Source organism: Ceratotherium simum, chromosome 19 (genome assembly GCF_057802395.1).
Source record: "Ceratotherium simum simum isolate JZ-2026a chromosome 19, ASM5780239v1, whole genome shotgun sequence".
NCBI lineage: Eukaryota > Metazoa > Chordata > Mammalia > Perissodactyla > Rhinocerotidae > Ceratotherium > Ceratotherium simum.
The window spans coordinates 2,403,058-2,416,956 of NC_141918.1; the positions used below are offsets into that span (position 1 = coordinate 2,403,058).

General features: G+C 42.5%; 1 protein-coding gene across 4 annotated transcripts in view; it reads left to right on the forward strand.

Moving 5' to 3' along the window:
* The first annotated feature begins 577 nt into the window (after positions 1 to 577).
* MYO6 (myosin VI) overlaps positions 578 to 13,899 on the forward strand; it is a 157,643-nt gene continuing 144,321 nt past the window's right edge. For 2 of the 4 annotated variants that reach the window (XM_087443791.1, XM_087443792.1), the window contains exon 1: positions 578 to 763. The gene's annotated coding sequence lies outside the window, so the exon portion shown is untranslated. The remainder of the gene's footprint in view (positions 764 to 13,899) is intronic. The other 2 variants (XM_087443793.1, XM_087443794.1) reach the window with 1 other exon arrangement.

Consider the following 13,899-nt stretch of genomic DNA (forward strand, 5'->3'; position numbering starts at 1 on the left):
GCCGGAGAGAACCGGCTCCCAGGGGTGCAAACCACAACAGCCGCCCAACACGCCGCTTCGCAGGGGCGGGAACGAGGAGGGAGCTCCGCGCCGCGCGCTGGCCGGGGGAGCCGCGGCAGCGACCGCGGGCCCAGACGCGGAGCGTCCCCCACCCGCCGCGCCCCTCTCCCTTCTCCGCCCGGTATCCCCGCCCCTCTCCTCCTCAGGCCAGTCGCCCCGTCCCGCCCTCCCCTCCCTCGCCACGCCCTCCCTCCCTCGCCACGCCCTCCCTCCCTCGCCACGCCCTCCCTCCCTCCATCGCCCCGCCCCTCTCCCTTCTCCGCCCGGTATCCCCGCCCCTCTCCTCCTCAGGCCAGTCGCCCCGTCCCGCCCTCCCCTCCCTCGCCACGCCCTCCCTCCCTCGCCACGCCCTCCCTCCCTCGCCACGCCCTCCCTCCCTCGCCACGCCCCCTCCCTCCATCGCCCCGCCCCTCTCCCGCCTCCGCCCGATCGCCCCGCCCCCCGCGCCCCGCCCCCTCAGGCGCTCCGTAGCCGTGACGTGCGCGGGCCCGGGGACTCCGCGGGGCGCCGGCCGGCGGGCGGAGACGGACCCGGCGACTGTCCGAGCAGGAAGCGAGCTCTGCCTGGTCCGTGCCGCCGCCCGTCCCTGTGCGCGTCCGCGTCGTCGCCCTCTGCGCGCACGCTCGTCACCTCCTGCCCCGCCCTCCAGTCTCACCGGCGACAGGTAGCCCTCCGCCGCACACCTGCCTTCGTGGTCCGCCCGGTGAGTGTCCGGAGCCCCGCGGGGGGCGTCGGCGCCGGCCTCGTTCCCCGCCGCCCGCCCTGCGTCGGGGGCTCCTCGGCCGCCCGGCCGGGGCGCGGGGCTCCTCCGAGGACGCGGGTGGGGAGCAGGTGAGGGCGGCGGCGGCGCCGGGCTGCTGCTCGTTTCCGCAGGACAATGGGCGTCCGCGTCCAGGGGCTTGTCATCTCCGGGATACCTTTGTGTCTGCGCTGGCTCCCGGGTGGAAGCAGGGCGCTCTGGTGTCCGCTCTGTCCGGGCCACTCCGTGGTGGCTTTATTTTCTCTTTCGTAAACAAGCTTCAAATCCAGCGCAGCAGTAGTGCCGTTTGTTCTGGGATGTGCGGATCACACATTAACCTAGTAGTTTAATCATGTAGGGGACCAGGTTGGGACTACCTAAAGCTCCATTTGTCGTCTTTAGATGGTCCAGTACTTTGAGTATGCTAATTTATATATCTGCTACTGAACAACAGGTTTTATGTTTGTTAATTTCCAAAAACTCTTTAAAACGATTAAAAGCTCCAATTCTAGGACTTTAATTAGGAAATAATTTGATAGGGTTATTATAAAACATGGGTGTCAGAAATACTTTCATACAGTTTCAGAAAACACATTGCATTTTATCTGACATGATGTTTGCGGTGGAGGAATGCTTAAATCCTAATCTACAGATATTAGTGAGAAACTGGGAAGACTGCCCCAAACTTAATAGACTGCTGTACGTGCTAAATAAAAGGTTCATTTGCACTTGTGCTCTGGTGGTGTAGATGCAGTGTATCTAAATGTAGTCAGGGTTTGAGAGTTTTAAAAAAATATTCTTAAGATTTAGCTCATGCTGTTAACACCATAAAATGTGACTCTTGAACTTGGGCTGGCAGTGGTCATGGTACAAAGGCTGGCAGCAAAATGGCATTTCTGTACAAATTAACTCCACTTCGTAGATGTCTTGGGCTGTGGTTTTCCTGTTGGAAATTGTTTAGTGAAAAAATTACCTTGGTGTCTTTTATCGTTAATTTTAGAAACAGCACAAATTGGGCTATAGCCAGATCTTGAAACAATGCAACTGTTCAGAATAACTCATTGACTTTTAAATATCCAGCTCATTTTGAGTATTTTGAGTTGGGCAGGAATTACATGCACATTTTAGTTGTAGGCAGATTTGCCCGTCGCATTTGTGTGTTCTGTGTGACATGCTATTGTTCTCCCAGCTTTTTGTTATATTTTTGATTTCAAAAACTAATTTTAAAAGGCAGTAACAGAAGTGATAAACAACTTTAAGATCATCATGATTAAAAACTAAATATGTAATATATAAAACTATATATAATATACGTATATTCTTCATTAGTACCCGGAAACATGAGCAAGAAAAATGTAATGAGCTATTGCACTATTTAATGTAAATTAATGCAAGGTATAAAAAACAGAGATCATAAATCATAACGCATGGGGCTTATCTGAAATAGGTTTTTTCCTCTGTTTATGTTTATGTGATCAGGTTTTAAAATAACAGTGGCCAGGAAATCTGAGAGAGGCTGAAGGCTCTTTTCTCATCCTGTTGTGACTTTGTCTGGAGACTGTGGTGTATCATGTAGCCCATTGTTTAGATAACTGGCCTGTCTCTGGGTTCTAAAATACAGCTTTCTTTAGAAAGTTTAAAAATTTTGACCATGTGAGGTTTGAAGAAATATAAACACCCTAAACATTTTTTTAAAAAAATGAAGCAATTTTCATTGTCTGTTGATTATTGAAGCTCCATCTTTGATATGTAAAATGTCAGTTTTAAAAAGATTTCTTTAAACTTTTTTTTTTTGGTGAGGAGGATCAGCCCTGAGCTAACATCCATGCTAATCCTTCTCTTTTTGCTGAGGAAGACCGGCTCTGAGCTAACATCTATTATCAATCCTCCTCCTTTTTTCTCCCCATAGCCCCAGTAGATAGTTGTATGTCATAGTTGCACATCCTTCTAGTTGCTGTATGTGGGATGCGGCCTCAGCATGGCTGGAGAAGCGGTGCGTCGGTGCGCGCCCGGGATCTGAACCCGGGCAGCCAGTAGCGGAGTGTGCGCACTTAACCGCTAAGCCACGGGGCCGGCCCTAAAAAGATTTCTAACCTCTGTGAAATTTTCATTTCTACATATTAAAATATTTTGAGTAAAAGATTGAAAAAAATATTACAACTTTAATGAATCTCATACAGTTTAATTGTGAGCCCCATAGGAAGAGACTTCGTAATAATTTGTGAACTGGCCCTTTAGTATTATAAGATTGTCACCCATTTATCAGGCATCTGCCATAATCAGAACACTAACTGAGGGACTTGATCAACAAAATATTATCAAAGCTGGTGGTCTTGTCTTTTTACACATGAGGAAATTTAGGCTCTGAGAATTAAATATTTGCTCAAGGTCATGTAGCTCCAGAGGGACAAAGTCTGGATTCACACCCAAGTCATCTGACCACGAGACCCCGTCCTTTCCACCAGACCAGGGTGCCTTGATCTCAGTTCATTTAGTAGACTGTTCAGTAAACCTGCAGAACTGGTATTGTGTTCCAGAATGTAACTTGAGGTTTGAAGAAGGCACACAGGAGTGAGGATAAGATAGGCCGTGAATATGGTTCTGGAATGAATTTTGATTTCTCTGTCTTTTTTCATTCTTTTTTTTTTTTTAAAGATTTTATTTATTTATTTATTTTCCCCCAAAGCCCCAGTAGATAGTTGTATGTCATAGCTGCACATCCTTCCAGTTGCTGTATGTGGGACACGGCCTCAGCATGGCCAGAGAAGCGGTGCGTCAGTGTGCACCCGGGATCCGAACCCGGGCCACCAGCAGCAGAGCGCGCGCACTTAACCGCTAAGCCACGGGGCCGGCCCATCTTTTTTCATTTTTAAGTTGACAGCCTTGAATGGTGATATGATGTTGCTTTATCATTTCTGGTGTAAATTCTAGAATGTTATACATATTGTGCACTGTTTAATTTAATAGGTTTATAGGAACTAGAATTAGGCTGTAACACTGGTTTTCATTGTAGCTAAAATGAATAGTATAATCTTTCTAGTTAGGATAAAACTTTAAAATTTTCCTCAAATGAGATAGGTTGTTGCCCATAAATGCACTAGTTGTCTTTTAGATATTACATAATTAACTCTGAAATCCTGGGGTGGGGGACTTGTTTTTAGATTATGATTAAATTGTCATCTCTACTTTTAGGACAATTTTTTTTTATGGCCTCTGTTTATTTCAGGAATATCCCTTGAGCTGTAATAGATATAAAGGACAAAAATGAGCACACAAAGTCCATCCTTTGTAACAAAGTAGGAGTCATTTCAGCAGTAGAATGTAGTTGGGTAAATGAGCAGAAAATGATAGGAAGGCTGAGTTGGGTGACTGCTTTTACAGGTGTTTCGGTATTTGATTTGATCTATTAGGAATTTTGCATCTCAAGGATACTCATATTCAACTGTAAACACAAAACCATCATCCAAGGGCTTAATATAAATTGTTAATGGATGATCTGTAACACATCTGCTTTTGTGTATGTAGATAATCAAGAACTAAGTTAAATAAGCTTAAATTTTATTTTTGAGGCATTATATAATGTTCAGAGGAACTAGGATGTTTTGCATTTAAAACAGTTATGCTTTTATATGACAAATTTAGTGGACTGCTAATAATCTTAAAATATAAGTATTAGAATCTTTTTATTTATGGTTTTCAAAAATAAACTTGTTTTCCTATTTAGTAGAATAAGAATGACATAATGGTTTGAGAAATGACCAGAAATTCACCAGAAGTGCTCCTTGTGAGTACTGAAGCATAGGAAGTAAAACCGGAAGCGAATCTGGCATCTTTAGAAACCTTGCTAGTATTAAAGGGAGAGGAAGTCCTTTTCTATGCAGAAAGAATGTCTCCAGTGAAACCAGAATACGGAAGCACATTCCTTGGGTGATACTCACATAGGTGAAGATTCAGGTCCACGCTGAGTAATGTGCACAAAGGAAGACGGTGTTCCTGGCGAAACCACAGGCATCTTTAATGAACGTTACGTCACTTGTTTTTTTATTTGGAAGTAACCTCCTGTTTAACCTTACGAGGTAAGGTATTGCATATAGCAGAATTTTAAAATTTCTGTTATATGTGGATGAGCATCTTTTTCAACAATATTTACTGAGGGCCTACTGTGTTTGAAATGTGACTATAGATGGGGAGTGGTGCTTCCCTGTCCTGGCAGATCTTTGGATCTAGGAAATAGGAAGAGTGGCAGAGATGTAAAAAGAAAGATAAGTAGAAACATCCCTTTAAAATCTGAAGATGTTGATGTCAAAAGTTAACATCTTGCATTTGTATGGCAATTGTTTTGGAAATCACTTTATGTACATTTGGTCCTTAAAATAACTTGATAAAGTAGACGTGATACTTATTCTTATTCCAAAGATGAGAAAATGGAGACAAAAAAATTAAGTGCCTTGTTCAGGATTGCATATGTGGCTGCTTAGAATCATAGCTGAGAATAAAACTTCTGTTCGTGTATTCCCTTAGTAGATCTGCCTCCCCAGTTCTCTATCTGCTAGATGTTAGAGTTAACGTCTTAGCTGTGACTTGTTTCATTTTATGGCTTTAATTTTGATGGTTAAGGAAATTCTGAAAAGTCAGGGTCACTAAAGTGATAATTGTTAAATAGTTACAAGTTTTTTTTTTTCTTCTGAGGAAGATCGCCCTGTGCTAACATCTGTTGCCAGTCCTCCTCCTTTTGCTGAGAAAGATTGGCTCTGAGCTAACATCTGTGCCTATCTTCCTCTATTTTGTATGGGGGACACCGCCACAGCATGGCTTGAGCGGTGTGTTGGTCCATGCCCGGGATTTGAACCTGTGAACCCCAGGCCTCTGAAGTGGAGCACGTGAACTTAACCACTATGCTGCTGGGCTGGCCCTACAAGTTTTTTTTTTTTTAATGTAAGGTGGAAGATGAGCGTGATGCATTACTATTGAACTACTTGAAGATTTTTAATAGATTAAGGGAACCGAGGTTGGTAATTAACTTTTCTAGTTGGAGAGTTTTTAAAGAAAAGCCAACAATTAATTAAAGAAAGGAGAAAAATATTCTGGGGGAATTCTAGAAAGAAATTTTTTTGTGTGTGTGAGGAAGACTGGCTCTGAGCTAACATCTGATGCCAATCCTCCTCTTTTCACTGAGGAATATTGGCCCTGAGCTAACATCTGTGCCCATCTTCCTCTGTTTTGTATATTGGACGCTGCCACAGCATGGCTTGATGAGCAGTGCATAGGTCTGCGCCCAGATCTGAACCTGTGAACCCCGGGCCGCCAAAGCGGAGCATTCGAACTTAACCACTACGCCACCCGGCCAGCCCCTGAAAATAACTTTTATTACTTGGCACATTGGTATTGATCTGATGATTATACCTGTTTTTGTAAAGGCTACTCATGAGCTAAGGTGTGTCTGTGTTGATACCTTTATGCCTTCATTCATTTAACAATTATTTGAGTGTCTACCATGGGCGAGGCACTAAGTGCTGACGATTCAGTGATAAATTAAGACCAAGTTGCTGTACTGACATTTTATTGTTGTTTTGAATTGAGTTAATTATAGGCTCCTCATACTAGTATGTTATCAACAGGGCTGACCCTAAAGTTGGGAAATAGTTGTCAAAGTGGTGTAATTTGAGGGCTACTGAAAGACTCATTTGCTGTAAAATATTCTACCCCTGGCCTTCAGTCCACTGAGGTACAGTGCTGTACCTGCTCCTGATAAATAAGAGTATGTTCTATCATTCATCACAGTCTTGGGAAACATGGCTGAGAGAAAATAAATGGGCCCTGGGACTGATAACGTCGAATTTTCTGAGAGAAGTGGTTGGCAAAGTATAATTTTGATAGCAGCTATTGTTTATTGAGCTCTGCTCTGTGTCAGGTACTGCGTCAAGGGAGTACTTTATGTACATCAGCTCAGTTAATCACGAGGTCACTTTGGTGCGCTTGGCATTATGACCCGCATTTGACAGATTAGGAACCCGAGGCACAGAGAGGTTCGGTTTGCTCGCGCTTGCAGCCAGTACGTGGGGGAGCTGGAATTTGGATCCCTATAGTACTTAGCGTAGAGGAGGTACTCATGTGGAAACAGTGCTGATACACATACAGACTTGTGACTGCACCAGTGTGTGATGGCACACCATGGAGGAGGAAGGCCTTGGTGAGTGAGCGATGGGTGGGGAGAGTCTAGAGAGCTTGTGAGATGAGTGGTGGGGGTAGGGGAGGGAGAGGACAGGGGCCTTATTGCCTGCCTAATTGCTTGGCCCTCAGGCTTAACCCTCCTTGTGACAGCCCCAGGCTCCTGAGTTGGCATTTATGCACAAGTGCTTGTTTGTCCAGCTCCTGGGTAAGAGGTCAGGTGACCTGAGGCCATCCTGATTTTGCCACTCATTACCTTGGTCACATTCCTTAGTTTCCCTGGGCTTCAGTTTTCCAGTCTGTAAAATGGAGGCAACAATATTTCCTACCTGGTGTGGTTCTTGTGGGGACGGAGTCAGACAGTAAGACTTGCAAAGCACACATCACACTGGCGCATAGTTAGTGTGCATTGTGATTGTTACTATATTGGGTTTTTTAATGGGAGGGGGGCGTGTTTAATGTGGAATGTTCATCCAAAAGCAAAAAGGCAATGTATTGGAGATTTGGGTGGAATCTTGAAGTTACCAGTTTTAAGTAGTTCTGAAATTTAGGTGTGCATGAGAATTATCTGGGGAACTAGTTAGTAAAAACAGATGTCAGGGAGGTATGGGTGGGGTCTGGGCATTAGCATTTTAAGGAGCTTCTGGGTTGATTTACTTGCACACCAAAATTTGAGGACCACTGATTTAAACCTTTTCTTTAGCCTATGCTTAGGGAGGGCTTCAACAATAACAACAAAACACTGCTTGGATTAACCAGGCAGTATATAGTAGAAGGAAGTGAAATATTGGTTACAAGAATCTCTGCATTGATTTTTTTTTTTCCTTTTAAGCTTATTTGGGGCTTATAGCATTTATCTTGAGAGATCAATGAGGGGTTAAATTTCACACTTAAGTTTAATTGTAATGAGTATTTCAGCTTGTTAACTAGCTTCATTTGGAAGTGAGCTAGTTATATTTAATTTTTAAACAATTATACAAATAGAAAAAATATATAAATAATGCTCGTATAGATCTTAAGATCTTTTTAAACTTTGTAATTGGATTTCTTTAGATATTGTACTGTTTTTGAATAACCAGACTTGGTGTTGTTAGCTGTATCAGGCAAGGTCCCAGCAGAAAAGAGATTTCATCCTTGATGAAGAGACTACAGAGCTTAGGGAACAAACAAGGGGTGGTGAATCACCCAGGGAATAGCAACAGCGAGGAGCCCTTCATTCTTCAGAGATTACCAGAGCAGAGACCTGGCGTTGCGGAGGCTCGCCCATGGGAGCTGTGGCTTTGAGGCAGGTGGGCAGGGAGAGGATGTTCCCTGACCTCTCCTCCCTCTGTCTTCAGGTCTCCACCAGTGACTTCCATTGCTAGAACCCAGTGGGAAGCCTCGGTGATGATCTATGCAGGCCCCCCCTCCCCGGGCAGGAGCAGAGCAGAGAAGGGATTGGGGGTGCAGTGGAGCAAGTGGAAGAGAACTAGTGCGTTGATTAGAACCTTTGGGACTTTGTAGCATTTCCTTGGTGCATTTTATTTATTTATTTATTTATTTATTTATTTATTTATTTATTTATCCCCCCAAAGCCCCAGTAGATAGTTGTATGTCATAGTTGCACATCCTTCTAGTTGCTGTATGTGAGACGTGGCCTCAGCATGGCCGGAGAAGCTGTGCGTCAGTGTGCGCCCGGGATCCGAACCTGGGCCGCCAGCAGCGGAGCGCGAGCACCTAACCGCTAAGCTGCGGGGCCGGCCCCCTTGGTGCATTTTAAATAACTTTTAGCATTGTGATACATCTGCAAAATGCTTGAGACTACTTGTTTTATACATGCTTTTAGAAAATGGTTTATTCACGTTCTCATTTAATCGAACAATTATTGTAGGAACTTTTGGTGATCCATATAACCCAATGAGAAACGTAATCTAGATCTGTTAACATAAAGCACTTTTATTAATATATTGTTATGCCTTAATGAGGTTTTCTGAAATTTTCTTCATTAGGTAGTCTTGGTTTGATAGAAGAAATGTTTTTCATTACAAAATTTTTTTAATAACTAAGTTTAGAAAATTTTGACAAGAAAAGTCCTTTGCTTCCTGGAATTGATACTTCTTACTCACCAGGACTCTTGATAGAAAAAAACACCAGAATACAGGCTTGGTGTAGTAACAGTTCATAGAAGTAAGACTGTTAATGAAATAATTGTTCTTCCTCCCCAAGTCCTTTTAAAGACACATTAGGGCCGGCCCTGTGGCGCAAGCGGTTAAGTGCGTGAGCTCCGCTACTGGTGGCCCGGGTTCGGACTCCCGGCGTGCACTGACGCACCGCTTCTCCGGACACGCTGAGGCCGCGTCCCACATACAGCAACTAGAAGGATGTGCAACTATGACATACAACTATCTACTGGGGCTTTGGGGGAAAAGAGGAGGAGGATTGGCAATAGATGTTAGCTCAGAGCCGGTCTTCCTCAGCAAAAAGAGGAGGATTAGCACGGATGTTAGCTCAGGGCTGATCTTCCTCACAAAAAAAAAAAAAAATAAATAAATGTTAAAAAAAAAAAACGACATTAAATTTCTGTATAAGTCTGTAGCAATTTGCTGTTTTTCAGTTGTCTTCTGCTAATGCTAATTTTACCTGGTTAATCTGAATTCTCGCTAAAAGTCTAAATCCTTCCTCTTTATTTTGGACAGATTCCTGAGGATTACTAAAGAAAGGCGTTTCTCTCTTTATAGAAATGGTATGAAGGTGCTAGTATATGAGCAGTACTCCCCCTAAAACAGTTAGATTATAGTTTATATTTTGTTTCTTCTCTTGAGGGTTCCAGGGAAAAAGAAGTATAAGATTTTACTCAGATTAAGCAGTAGCTAGACAGGATCTTATTCACAGCTTCCAGAAAAGGAAGAACCGTATTGCCTAGGGCTGAGCAATTAAATCAAATAACACACACTTGACTATGAGACTTTCACATAGAAGTAAAGGAGACTTCTGGATGTAAATATTATAACTGGGTCATTTTTTTTTTTTTGAACAAATTTGTTTCTCAGTTTGTCTTTAAAAGAGTACAGTGAAAAAAAAGAAACAGATTTGAAGTAAACCAAATAGCACTTGTTCTGGAAATCATACATTTAGATATTTTCTCTGTGAGTAGGCTTTTTTCTAAAAGAGAGATTTCAAACTTTTGTGAGATCTTCTAAAAACGTATTTATTTTGATTTGACACTGATCGAATTAGCATCCCACAGGGGAGAATTGGGGCTGTTGGTTTTTCCATGTTCTGCTCTTTGAATTTCCCTGATTTGAGGATTGAGTTGCTCCAGAGAGAACTTTTCTTTGGTTCTTTGTTATTTTTTTTCTAAAATTAGATGAAACAGCTGTGTTTTGGTTTGTGGGCATGATTTGCTGTGTGTTATCCTTTTGGTATTTTGGGAAAGAACAAAGTATGCATGTGTATGTGTTTTGAAGAGGAGTGTATTCGTTTCTCTACTTGTCCTGTCCGTCACAGAGTTGAAGATGAGAAGAGCAAGATGATGTATGTGTCTGTTGTTCTCGTGCTAGAGGTTTCAGACAAAACTATGGCTTGTGTCGGCCATTGAGGGGATGGAGAAAACAGATGAGTGGAAAGTGTAAAAGTAGTCATCATGTATTAATGGCTAATTGAGGAGGTTGATGTTAGTTTAAGAAAGATTTTCTGTCAGGTGTGGTGGGGAGGGGAGAGGAGGAAGGAGATTGGAGGAACTTGAATGTGTGACCAGATTTCATTACAAATGTTTTAGAAACCAGAAAAATATGTCTGTTTCAGTCAGAATTTTGTTTTTCATAGAGATACAACTACTGATAAGTTTGCTTTTTTGAAGGGGGGAAGGGTACAGCATAAATTAGGAATTTATAAACCTGTTGTTTAATTTGGTGATTTTAGTGAGTTATTAGCAAAAATGGAGATAGCCTGACGGCTGCATACAGAAATGTTAGTGTGTCAGAAAATGGGATATTACTAAAGGTGTGCTTCTGGAACTGGTCCGAAATCTCATGGACTTTGGTCCTGTTCTTGAGGATCCTGCTGTTTGGCTTACAACACTGACATAGATTAGTATTTTCAGGACATAGAGACAGCTGAGTAGGTCAGCGTGGTTGAATGGTGAAAGGTTTATGTCATGGGTTGTGAGGTGGCAGTGAAGCCGGGTATCTGAGGGGCACTGTAGATATTAAACCAATTTGCTGTTTTTCCTGTTTAACTTGAGGAGTGACTCAGGGGTCTCAAGGATTTGTGAGCCTGTTTTGCAGGAGAAAGAGAATGCCTTTGGGGAGGCTGTGGTCACCGGATGGCCGGCCCTCAGCAGCTGTTGAAGCCCAGAAGTCAGATTGCCCAGAGGCTTACTGGGAGTGACCCCTTTGCCTGAAGCCCCTCCTGCCAAGCCCCTTAGCTCTATAAAACCCTCCTGCTTTCTGTTCTAGGGGAGGTGGATTTGAGCGAACCCAGGCTCCCGCCTACTCGTTTTGTCCAATTCGAATCAATCTTTCTCATCTCCAAGCACAGATGTCTCAGTGTTTGGCTTGCTGAGCATTGGGCACACGAATTTGAGATTAAGAGGCTCCGTATCAGCAGTATTTTATAATGATAGATTCAATGAGTGATCCAAAATGGCCCTGGAACAGAACAAGTCTAATAATTCTTGAGGGCCAATAATATGCCACCACTTTGAGTGTTTTATCGTCGTTTTCTTATTTAATTCTAATGACCCTATCAGGTGGCTCTTCTTATCCCATTTTACAGCAGAGCGAGCTGAGGTCTAAGTAACTTGCTAAGGTGATACAAGTAGTGAGGGGCAGAGCTAAGAGATGTCTTCAGGTGGTCTGGAACCAGAGCCTCTGCCCCATTTAGAATTCTAAGTTACCTTTTTCTGTGTGTTCTTTTAAAGACTCAGAGCTTTGAAAACTCCTTCAGGACTGGTCTCTTCTGTCTTTCTGTATCTAAACAAGGGATGGTAACATGATGATATTGATTGCAGCTATTGCCTCTCTCACGCCGGAGGTGATAGCTCCTCTGTGACACCACTTTGTCCTCACCTCAGATTCTTGCTCTGCATGGTGTTCCTGGTTCCCCTGCCAGCTGATGAGAAAGGGGAGACCTGGACAGGCAGAGTCTGAACCATTCCTTATGGTTTTTTTTTTTTTTTTTTTTGTGAGGAAGATCAGCCCTGAGCTAACATCCATGCTAATCCTCCTCTTTTTGCTGAGGAAGACTGGCTCTGAGCTAACATCTATTGCCAATCCTCCTCCTTTTTTCCCCCAAAGCCCCAGTAGATAGTTGTATGTCATAGCTGCACATCCTTCTAGTTGCTGTATGTGGGACGCGGCCTCAGCATGGCTGGAGAAGTGGTGTGTCGGTGCGCGCCCGGGATCCGAACCCGGGCCACCAGCAGCAGAGCGTGCGCACTTAACTGCTAAGCCACGGGGCTGGCCCCATCCTTATGGTTTTTAAACCCCTTAACAACTGCCCATTTTACTTACATCATGAGTTTGCTTTAAACAAATGTGTTCCTGTAAAGTTTTATGTAAATTAAATAAAGAATTAAATTGTAATTTTTTATTATCCTGGGAAAGCTTATTTATTTAAAGGATCCCCATAGTGATTTCTTTTGTAATGGGAGGAGTCTTTCTGTAAAAGAAATGATTGTGGTCTAGATTATACTAATAAATATGGATCTTTCACATTATTACCTTTGCATAAATATAGATATGACCATATACACATTTCATATAAATATACCTAAATTAATTTTGGTCTCATATTGTACTTGATATTACTAATAAAAAGGGATTGCATAATAGGTTTTTTTTCTTAAATAAATACTATTTGTTGGATTTGCACTAAAACATACTTTAGTTAGGCTTATCTACACTAATAAATATTCTTTTAAGCAGTAGGTTGAGGTTCAATATACATATAGCACAATAGTAAATTCTTTCTGCATCATAAAATTTATTACGTAAATGCTAGTGTTCTGTGTTTAAATGCTAAATTCGGTGTTTTACGTGACTCTGAAATTAATTTTCTGAAAGTAACATAGATTTTAGAGAGTTTCATTAAAAGTTTTGTTGTTGAAAAGCAGAAAGCTATTGTTTGAAAAATATGTTTTCATGTAGCCCTGGGTAAAATATTTATTTCCTCTACCTAATACTATGCTAATGAAGCCGTGAAGCCGGATTCCCTGTGGTCTGTGTTCTGTCTTAAAACGCTCCACAGAGACTCCTCCGTAACCTCCTATAACTGGCCTCATTTAGATCGTTTTTCTTTTCCAGCCTCTTCAGCTATTGACCAACTAGCCCTTTTGAGCTCGTCCCTCTCAGCTTCTGTGGTCTTGCGCCCTCGCAGGTCTCTGACTTTTCCTATCTTGTTTTTACTGATAATTGTCTCTGCCCATGCCTTTACTGTTCATGTCTCATAAAACCCTGTACCTTGACACTTTGCTCTACTCACTCTGTTCTTATTTTTGTTAATTATATCAGCTCCATGGTTCCAACTCTTATTTTTGTGCAGATTTTACCCAAAATTTCTTTCTGTATCATCTTGACCAGCATTTTCAAACTGATGCTCTACAGATATCTTAAAATTTCACATTTCCCCATCAAGTCCACCTCCTTTCAAAAACTTGTACCTTCTCTTTCCCTCACGATACCCCGATTACCCCCCTTGTTCATGCTCAGAACTTTCACTCACTTTTTCCCTCTTCACTTTCATATTGTCGGTTGCCAAACCGTGTTCTGCTTCTGGAAGGTCGGACTTCACTTTCTACCCTCTCTGAGTCAGACCTCATTACCTTTCCTTCCAGACACATCTCCCTGTATTTGTCCCTTTTCCTGCATGTGTGGTCTATCCTGTGCATTGCCATTAGGTATGTTATATTTCTTTTTTTTTTTTTTTAGATTTTATTTATTTATTTTTTTCCT